The sequence below is a fragment of the Lipotes vexillifer genome, unplaced genomic scaffold (assembly GCF_000442215.2).
Source record: "Lipotes vexillifer unplaced genomic scaffold, Lipotes_vexillifer_v1.1 scaffold511, whole genome shotgun sequence".
Taxonomy (NCBI): domain Eukaryota; kingdom Metazoa; phylum Chordata; class Mammalia; order Artiodactyla; family Lipotidae; genus Lipotes; species Lipotes vexillifer.
In genome coordinates this window covers 1,469,611-1,480,096 of record NW_006784934.1, presented here as the reverse complement: position 1 = coordinate 1,480,096, position 10,486 = coordinate 1,469,611, and positions in this window count along the sequence as shown.

The following is a 10,486-nucleotide window of genomic DNA, read 5'->3' as shown; positions in this document are numbered from 1 at the left end:
AAAAAAAAAAAAAAAAAAAAAAAAAAATGACGGTTCCCAGCTCAGCCTGGGTATCTGTAGGTGAGAACATCAGTAGCAGACACCAATAGACTCATCTTGGTCAAAGGGAAGATATGAGCAGGAGAAATGACAGTGCCTGGCTTTCTATTTCCTGAAGAGTCAGGTCAAAAGCATCTAGATAGTCTCCTGCAGAAAGTGTCCCGGCTGCAAACTGTCATCTTTGACTGTCAGGAATCCTTAGTGTGGGCTCCCGCCTTGTGTTTCATTTCATAGATTCTATTTAGATTTTAGCAAATTTGAGAGAAAAGGCAGAGGGATAGACTTGAAAAAATGAATAATGTGTGGTTGGGCAATGACTCTAAAAAATTAAGATTCCACTTAGTAAGTGAGGTTTTAGGGAATACAATGCATGGGTTGGGTTTAGTGTCATGTAGTGAGAGAATGTTTACTGCATTTAGTGCATCTAATGACTTGTGAAGGCGACAGGTTCCTCAAGTGAACCAAATGACGGCCCTACCTACCAAATAAGAGAGAGAGAAACTCACTTCCTTTGGTCTTACAGAAACAGGAGGCCCTTTAATACACTTAAACAAGTCAGGAATTTCTGGACATGGATGGCTAACATCTGGTCCACAGGATCCCAGACACATTATCTTGGTGCCTGCTTCTTTACAAGTTAAGTTCCAAGGGAAGGACCACAGTTACACCCTCGTGGTCTCCTGGGGAAGACACACAAGGATCCCTTTGTTCATGCTAGGGTAGGTCTGAGAAAACCCTCCAATCTGTCACATTCAGACCAAATGAAAGTTCATTTGAAAGTTCATCTGAACCTGGGGTCCCAGGTTCACCGACTCCACCGCAAACTTCACATCCACCACCACATGCTCTTTGTCTTGGATGAGATTTCCGCCAACATAGTCAGGCTTTGGAGGGGGGAAAAAAGCCACAACTGAAAAACAAGAAAGAAAACAACTTAATCTAAAAAGACTAGTACCTGTGCAATCTTATGGATGTCACGGGAACACTTCTAGGGTTCTAATTTGGCTTTGTCTTGATTTGCTGTTCTAGAGTGTGCCTTTTTGTAGTGTCTTAATTTTACTAAACTTTGTTGACATTAGAAAAGGTGCTTTTTTTGTTGTTGTTTTGTTTTTCATTCCAATAATAGTTGGCACTTAAGTTAACAGTATTGTGACCAGCAGAATAATGACCACCCAGGATGTCCCTGATGCAATTCGCGGAACTTGTGAGTATATTACATCACATAGCAAAGGAAACTTTGCAGATGTGATTAGGATAAAGACCTTGAGATGAGGGAATTATCCTGGACTGTTCAGGTGGGTCCCATGTAATTACATGGGGCCTTAAAGGGCAGAGGTAGAAGAGAAAGTCAGAATGATGTGTCATGAGAAGAACTCTAAAAACTGCTGTTGCTAGTTTGGAAGATAGAGGAAGGGGCCACAAGCCAAGTAATGTGGGTCGCCTCTAAAAATTTTTTAGAAAAGGCAAGGAAACAGATTATTCCCTAGAGCCTCCAGGAGGTAAGGCAGCCTTGTTGATCACTTGATTTTAGTCCAGTGAGATCTTTGTTGGATTTTTAAACTATAGCACTGAAATATAATTGTATATTCTTTTAAGCCACTAAACTTATGGTCACTTGTTACAGCAGCAGTAGAAAACTAATTCACGTGTCTCGTTCATTCACTTTAGCAGTAATAAACCCTGTATAAATTCTTCAGATTGTCTGTCTCTCTTAGGCTGACAGGTCAAGGGATATTTGTACATGTTTGAAGCATTATATTAGGTAACTGCCATTTTCTTTCCTTTCCATTTTTTTTCTAGGGGACTCTCACCCTGTTTCCTGCACAGGACACAGTATGGTTCTTATTTGAATTATGGAAAATTTGAAGACATTGGTGGTCATGCAGGTTGATTTATTTTGTTTTTAAGAATGGGCTCCTTCTCTGACACATAGAAGGAAAGAATATAATTTATGAAAAGTTAAAAATTGGAGAATCCTCCATTTAAAAGATATATTTTTAGCAATATTTTTTTTATTAGGGCGAGGTATTACTTTTCAAAGAGTGAAATGCAAGAATGGCTTTTAAGACTTTACCTCCAAAATAATTTGTGACTGGATCCTGACCAGATGTGATATTTATGATTTATATGTTGTTGCTTTCATAAATATTGTGTCCATAAGATGAAGTTCTTAGAAGCAATATTTGAGTTTTCTATTGATTACTGATTATACCATCAATGCCTTCCAGCCCTGGCAGCACAGAGATTTAGGAAGAATTGCTGGGATGCTTGAATAACCGCAGGGCAAGAGGTCCTCAAATTTGACTACTTTGTCTTTAAGTAACACTTCATAGATTGGCTGACTGTTCATCCATTCTGCTGATTCTGCCAGTGAGTTCCTCTGTACTGACAGCTAAAAGCATGGAAAATACTTCAACAACCGAGTCTAAAATCAGAAGTCAAGGTCACTCCATCTACTATGAAAGTTGGGTATGTCTCTACCTCAGGCCTGCGTCTGTTGATGGATTTTTTGTTATTGTTGTTGTTGGTGGTGGTTGTGATGGTCGTGGTTGAGTTTTTTGTTCAGGTTGTTGTTTTAATTTATTACTGCCTCTAGGATATAATTGTGGAGTTATAGCTTTATTTTAATTCTGGAAGGCAAGAGAACATAACTGAAAACTTTTTCCCAAGGAATGTTTTAAGATCTTTATGTCAACGTTTATGGTGAGACTTATAAACTTTTCAATTAAAGTTTCTTAATTAAAGGAAAACAAATTTATTTATAGTTTTGTTTCAGTGTTACAGAATTATATGTTTTAAACTATGGTATGCAGCCCACCTGCATCAGAACCACTTGGGGGTGCTTATATGAAACATGCAGATCTAGGGCCCCACACCAATTAAGTCTCTTGGGATTGGATCCCAGGATGTAGTTTCTACAATTTCCACAGCTGATTCTAAGGCATCTTAAATTTAAAAGTCACTTCTTTTATTTCTTTACACTGGTGGTTCTTACAAAATGACAAAGAGGGAAAAACATTCTTTTAAACTTAGACTTCAAGCATTAGACCATGAGCTTCTTTTTTTATTCTATTTTTAAATTCTTTGTTCTATTTCCACCCTTTAAAAAATATCTTAAGCTATTAGCTATCATATGATTAGTGCTCCAAATCCTTTATAGTTATAGGAAGAATATTGGTCTGAAGTCAGACACCATGGTAGTAAATGACTTCAAAGAAAGTCAACTAGTGAATTGTTATAATATCATTCTCATTAGAAGCATATTGCCTGTTCGTAATCAAATTACCTTATAATTGTCAAGTTGTTCCCTTGACAAAGCTGTTCCTAGTATTTTCCCACAAATGGTACTAAGCTGACTAGCTTGTAATTATTTACTCCAGCTGATATTCTGTCTTTAAATAATGTTATATAAAATTTTCCAGACCTTGGGTATGTAGTATGCTACAAGATACTTTGCTATTTGGGATTAGGGATGCAAAGACCATGTATTGATATTATTCACTATCCTTGACTCCCTAGAGTCCAAGTGAGTGCTTGAGTCATAATAGGTGCATGATTAGCACTTGTTTTCTCTTGTCATTTCCTTTCTTTCATCATGTGGAGTTGGAACTCAGAGACTGACTACATGTCTGTTATGTTGCCCCTTGGATCTCAAAATGTCACCTATATTTTCTCACTGAGCCCATTTCCAATGCTGTAACTCTTCTCACGGTTCCCCTGTAGTAGAAGTCAAGAGATATATATTAATATTAATACCTGCAGGACGTTAGATATCCTGACAGGCTCTTTATGTATGTTATATCATTTTTTCCTCCCAGCAGTGCTTTTTTTTGAAAAAAAAAATATAGTTGATTTACAATATTGTGTTAGTTTCAGGTTTACAACAAAGTGATTCAGTTATATATAGATGTAATTTTTTTCAGATTATTTTCCATTATAGGTTATTGTACTATATTTAATATAGTTACCTGTGCTATAGTGTAAATCCTTCTTGCTTATCTATTTTATGTTATAGTAGTTTGTATCTGTTAATCTTATACTCCTTATTTATCCCTCCCTTCTTCCCTTTTCTTTTATGTAACCATAAGTTTCTTTTCTATGTCTGTGAGTCAGTTTGTTTTGTAAATAGATTCATTTGTATAATTTGTTAGATTCCACATATAAGTGATATCACATAATATGTCTTTGTCTGACCTATTTCACTAAGTATAATATTCTCTAGGTCCATCCATATTCCTGCAAATGGCAATATTTCATTATTTTTATTGCTGAATAATATTCCAGTGTATATATATATGACATCTTCTTAACCTAATCGTCTGTTGATGGGCACTTGGGTTGTTTCCATGTCTTACTTATTGTAAATAGTGTTGCAATGAACATTGGAATACATGTGTCTTTTCAAAGTATGTTTTTCTCCAGATGTATGCCCAGGAATGGGATTGCTGGATCATATGGTAACTCTATTTTTATTTTTTTAGGAACCTCCAGACTTTTCCATAGTGGCTGCATCATTTTACATTCCCTCTAACAGTTTAGGAGGGTTCCCTTTCTCCACACCCACTCCAGTATTTATTATTTGTAGACTTTTTGATGATAGTCATTCTTATTGGTGTGAGGTGGTACCTCATTGTAGTTTTGATTTGCATTTCTCTAATAATTAGCAATGCTGAGAATCTTTTCATGTGCTTATTGGCCATCTGTATTTCTTCTTTAGATAAATGTCCATTTAAGTCTTCTGTCCATTTTTTGGGTCCTTCAATATCGAGTTGTATGAGCTGTTTTTATATTTTGGATATTAACTCCTTGTCAGTCATGTTGTTTGCAAGTATTTTCTCCCATTCTGTAGGTTGTCTTTCATTTTGTTGATGGTTTCCTTTGCTGTGCAAAAGCTTTTAACTAGGTCTAATTGGTTTATTTTTGCTTTTATTTCTTTTGCCTTGGGAGACTGATCTAAGAAAATATTGCTACGATAGATGTCTGACAATGTTTTATCTATGGTTTCTTCTAGGAGTTATATGATGTCATGGCTTATATTTAGGTCTTTAATCCACTTTGAGTTTGTTTTTGTATACAGTGTGAGGGAGCATTCTAACTTCACGGATTTACATGAGGCTGTGCAGCTTTCCCAAACCACTTATTGAAGAGACTGTCTTTTCTCCATTGTATATTCTTGCCTCCTTTGTTGAAGATTGACTGTAGGTGTGTGGGTTTATTTCTGGGTTCTCTACTCTGTTCCATTGATCTATATATTTGTTTTTGTGCTAATACCATGCCGTTTGGATTACTGTAGCTTTGTAGTATTGTCTTAAGTCTGGGAGTGTTATGCCTCCACTTCTATTCTTTTTCTTCAGGATTGTTTTGGCAATTCTGGGCCTTTTCTTGTTCCATATAAATTTGGGGATTATTTGTTCTAGTTCTGTTAAAAATGTCATGGGTATTTTGACAGGGATTGCATTAAATCTGTAGAATTGCTTTGGGTAGCATGGTGATTTTGGTGATATTAATTCTTGTAATCCAAGATCATGGGATAGCTTTCCTTTTCTTTGAATCATATTCAGTTTCCTTAATCAGTGTTTACCGTTTTCAGTGTACCGTTTTCAAGGTGGTCTTTCACCACCTTGGTTAAGTTTATTCTTAGGGTTTTTTTCTTTTTTGGCAGGATTTTAAATGAGTCTTTTATTTTTACTTTCTCTTTCTCATATTTCATTGTTAGTATAAACAAATGCAACAAATTTCTGTATATTAATCCTGTTGCCTTGCTGAATTCATTTATTCTTATAGTTTGTGGAGTCTTTTGGGATCTCTATATAGACATCTACAAACACTGACAGTTTTATCTCTTCCCTTCCAATTTGGATATATTTTATTTCTTTTTCTTTTCTTATTGCTGTTGCTGGAACTTCCAATACTATGTTGAATAGAAGTGGTGAGAGTGGGCATCTTTGTCTCGTTCCTGAATTTAGTGGGAAGGCTTTCAGCTTTTCCCCGTTTGGTATTACATTGGCTATGAGTTTGACATAACTGGTTTTTTATTATGTTGAGGTATGTTCCCTCTATATCCACTTTGGTGAGTTTTTTTCATGAATAGACGCTGAATTTTGTCAAATGATTTTTCTGAATCTATTGAGATGATTATGAGTTTTTGTCTTTTGTTTATGTTGTGTATCACATTGATTTGCATATGCTGAACAATCCTTGCAACCCTGGAATGAATCCATATTGATTGTGGTGTATGATAATTTTCATGTGTTGTTGGATTCAGTTTGCTAATACTTTGTTGAGGAGTTTTGAATCTATATTCATCTTTTTTTTTTCTTTTTTTTTTTTGCTGTGCTGCATGACTTGTGGGATATTAGTTCCCCAACCAGGGATTGAACTCATGCCCTCAGCAATGAAAGCATGGAGTTCTAACGACTGGACCAACAGGGAATTCTGAGTAATTTTATTTTATTTTATTTTATATTTTTACATTTTTATTGGAGTATAATTGCTTTACAATGGTCTGTTAGTTTCTGCTATATAACAAAGTGAATCAGTTATACATATACATATGTTCCCATATCTCTTCCCTCTTGCATCTCCCTCCCTCCCACCCTCCCTATCCCACCCCTCCAGGTGGTCACAAAGCACCGAGCTGATCTCCCTGTGCTATACAGCTGCTTCCCACTAGCTATCTACCTTACATTTGGTAGTGTATATATGTCCATGCCACTCTCTCACTTTGTCGCAGCTTCCCCCTCCCACTCCCCATATCCTCAAGTCCATTCTCTAGTAGGTGTGCATCTTTATTCCTGTCTTACCCCTAGGTTCTTCATGACACTTTTTTTCTTAAATTCCATATATATGTGTTAGCATACGGTATTTGTCTTTCTCTTTCTGATTTACTTCACTCTGTATGACAGACTCTAGGTCTATCCACCTCATTACAAATAGCTCAATTTTGTTTCTTTTTATGGCTGGGTAATATTCCATTGTATATATGTGCCATATCTTCTTTATTCATTCATCTGATGATGGACACTTAGGTTGTTTCCATCTCCAAGCTACTGTAAATAGAGGTGCAATGAATATTTTGGTACATGACTCTTTTTGAATTTTGGTTTTCTTAGGGTATATGCCCAGTAGTGGGATTGCTGGGTCATATGGTAGTTCTATTTTTAGTTGTTTAAGGAACCTCCATACTGTTCTCCATAGTGGCTGTACCAATTCACATTCCCACCAGCAGTGCAAGAGGATTCCTTTTTCTCCACAACCTCTCCAGCATTTATTGTTTCTAGATTTTTTGATGATGGCCATTCTGACGGGTGTGAGATGAATCTCATTGTAGTTTTGATTTGCATTTCTCTAATGATTAATGATGTTGAGCATTCTTTCATGTGTTTGTTGGTAGTCTGTATGTCTTCTTTGGAGAAATGTCTGATTAGATCTTCTGCCCATTTTTGGATTGGGTTGTTTGTTTTTTAGTTATTGAGCTGCATGAGCTGCTTATAAAGTTTGGATATTAATCCTTTGTCAGTTGATTCATTTGCAAATATTTTCTCCCATTCTGAGGGTTGTCTTTTGGTCTTGCTTATGGTTTCCTTTGCTGTGCAAAAGCTTTGAAGTTTTATTAGGTCCGATTTGTTTATTTTTGTTTTTATTTCAATTTCTCTAGGAGGTGGGTCAAAAAGGATTTTGCTGTGATTTATGTCATAGAGTGTCCTGCCTATGTTTTCCTCTAAGAGTTTGATAGTTTCTGGCCTTACATTTAGGTCTTTAATCCATTTTGAGCTTATTTTTGTGTATGGTGTTAGGGAGTGGTCGAATCTCATAGTTTTAAATGTACCTGTCCAGTTTTCCCAGCACCACTTATTGAAGAGGCTGTCCTTTCTCCACTGTACATTCCTGCCTCCTTTATCAAAGATAAGCTGACCATATGTGTGTGGGTTTATTTGTGGGATTTCTATCCTGTTCCATTGATCTATCTTTCTGTTATGTATCTTTCTATCTTTCTGTTTTGTGCCAGTACCATACTGTCTTGATTACTGTAGCTTTGTAGTATAGTCTGAAGTCAGGGAGCCTGATTCCTCCAGCTCTGTTTTTCGTTCTCAAGATTGCTTTGGCTATTCAGGATCTTTTGTGTTTCCATACAAATTGTGAATTTTTTTGTTCTAGTTCTGTGGAAAATGCCAGTGGTAGTTTGATAGGGATTGCATTGAATCTATAGATTGCTTTGGGGAGTAGAGTCATTTTCACAATATTGATTCTTCCAATCCAAGAACACGGTATATCTCTCCATCTATTTGTATCATCTTTAATTTCTTTCATCAGTGTCTTATAATTTTCTGCATACAGGTCTTTTTTCTCCATACGTAGGTTTATTCCTAGATATTTTATTCTTTTTGTTGCAATGGTAAATGGGAGTGTTTTCCTGATTTCACTTTCAGATTTTTCATCATTAGTGTATAGGAATACCAGAGATTTCTGTGGATTAATTTTGTATCCTGCTACTTTACCAAATTCATTGATTAGCTCTAGTAGTTTTCTGGTAGCATCTTTAGGATTCTCTATGTATAGTATCATGTCATCTGCAAACAGTGACAGCTTTACTTCTTCTTTTCCAATTTGGATTCCTTTTATTTCCTTTTCTTCTCTGATTGCTGTGGCTAAAACTTCCAAAACTATGTTGAATAAGAGTGGTGAGAGTGGGCAACCTTGTCTTGTTCCTGACGTTAGTGGAAATGCTTTCAGTTTTTCACCATTGAGGATGATATTGGCTGTGGGTTTGTCGTATATGGCCTTTATTATGTTGAGGAAAGTTCCCTCTATGCCTACTTTCTGCAGGGTTTTTTATCATAAATGGATGTTGAATTTTGTCAAAAGCTTTCTCTGCATCTATTGAGATGATCATATGGTTTTTCTCCTTCAGTTTGTTAATATGGTATATCATGTTGATTTGCATATACTGAAGAATCCTTGCTTTCCTGGAATAAACCCCACTTGATCATGGTGTATGATCCTTTTAATGTGCTGTTGGATTCTGTTTGCTAGTATTTTGTTGAGGGTTTTTGCATCTATGTTCATCTGTGATATTGGCCTGTAGTTTTCTTTCTTTGTGACATCCTTGTCTCGTTTAGGTATTTAGGGGAAGGTGGCCTTGTAGAATGAGTTGGGGAGTGTTCCTCCCTCTGCTATATTTTGGAAGAGTTTGAGAAGGATAGGTGTTAGCTCTTCTCTAAATGTTTGATAGAATTCGCCTGTGAAGCCATCTGGTCCTAGGCTTTTGTTTGTTGGAAGATTTTAAATCACAGTTTCAATTTCAGTGTTGTGATTGGTCTGTCCATATTTTCTATTTCTTCCTGATTCAGTGTTGGCAGGTTGTGCATTTCTAATAATTTGTCCATTTCTTCCAGATTGTCCATTTTATTGGCATATACTTTCTTGTAGTAATCTCTCATGATCTTTTGTATTTCTGCAGTGTCAGTTGTTACTTCCCCTTTTTCATTTCTAATTCTATTGATTTGAGTCTTCTCCCTTTTTTTCTTGATGAGTCTGGCTAATGGTTTATCTATTTTGTTTATCTTCTCAAAGAACCAGCTTTTAGTTTTATTGATCTTTGCTATGGTTTCCTTCATTTCTGTTTCATTTATTTCTGATCTGATTTTTATGATTTCTTACCTTCTGCTAACTTTGGGGTTTTTTTCTTCTTCTTTCTCTAACTGCTTTAGGTGCAAGGTTAGGTTGATTATTCGAGATGTTTCCTGTTTCTTAAGGTGGGCTTGTATTGCTATAAACTTCCCTCTTAGAACTGCTTTTGCTGACTCCCATAGATTTTGGATCATCGTGTCTCCACTGTCATTTGTGTCCAGGTATTTTTTAATTTCCTCTTTGATTTCTTCAGTGATCACTTCGTTACTAAGTAGTGTATTGTTTAGCCTCCATGTGTTTGTATTTTTTACATATCTTTTCCTGTAATTGATATCTAGTCTCATAGCATTGTGGTCAGAAAAGATACTTGATACAATTTCAATTTTCTTAAATTTACCAGGGCTTGATTTGTGACCCAAAATATGATCTATCCTGGAGAATGTTCCATGAGCACTTGAGAAAAATGTGTATTCTGTTGTTTCTGGATGGAATGTCCTATAAATATCAATTAAGTCCATCTTGTTTAATGTATCATTTAAAGCTTGTGTTTCCTTATTTATTTTCATTTTGGATGATCTGTCCATTGCTGAAAGTGGGGTGTTAAAGTCCCCTACTATGAATGTGTTACTGTCGATTTCCCCTTTTATGGCTGTTAGTATTTGCCTTATGTATTGAGGTGCTCCTATGTTGAGTGGATAAATATTTACAATTGCTATATCTTCTTCCTGGATCAATCCCTTGATCATTATGTAGTGTCCTTCTTTTTCTCTTCAAATAGTGTTTATTTTAAAGTCTATTTTGTCTGATATGAGAATTG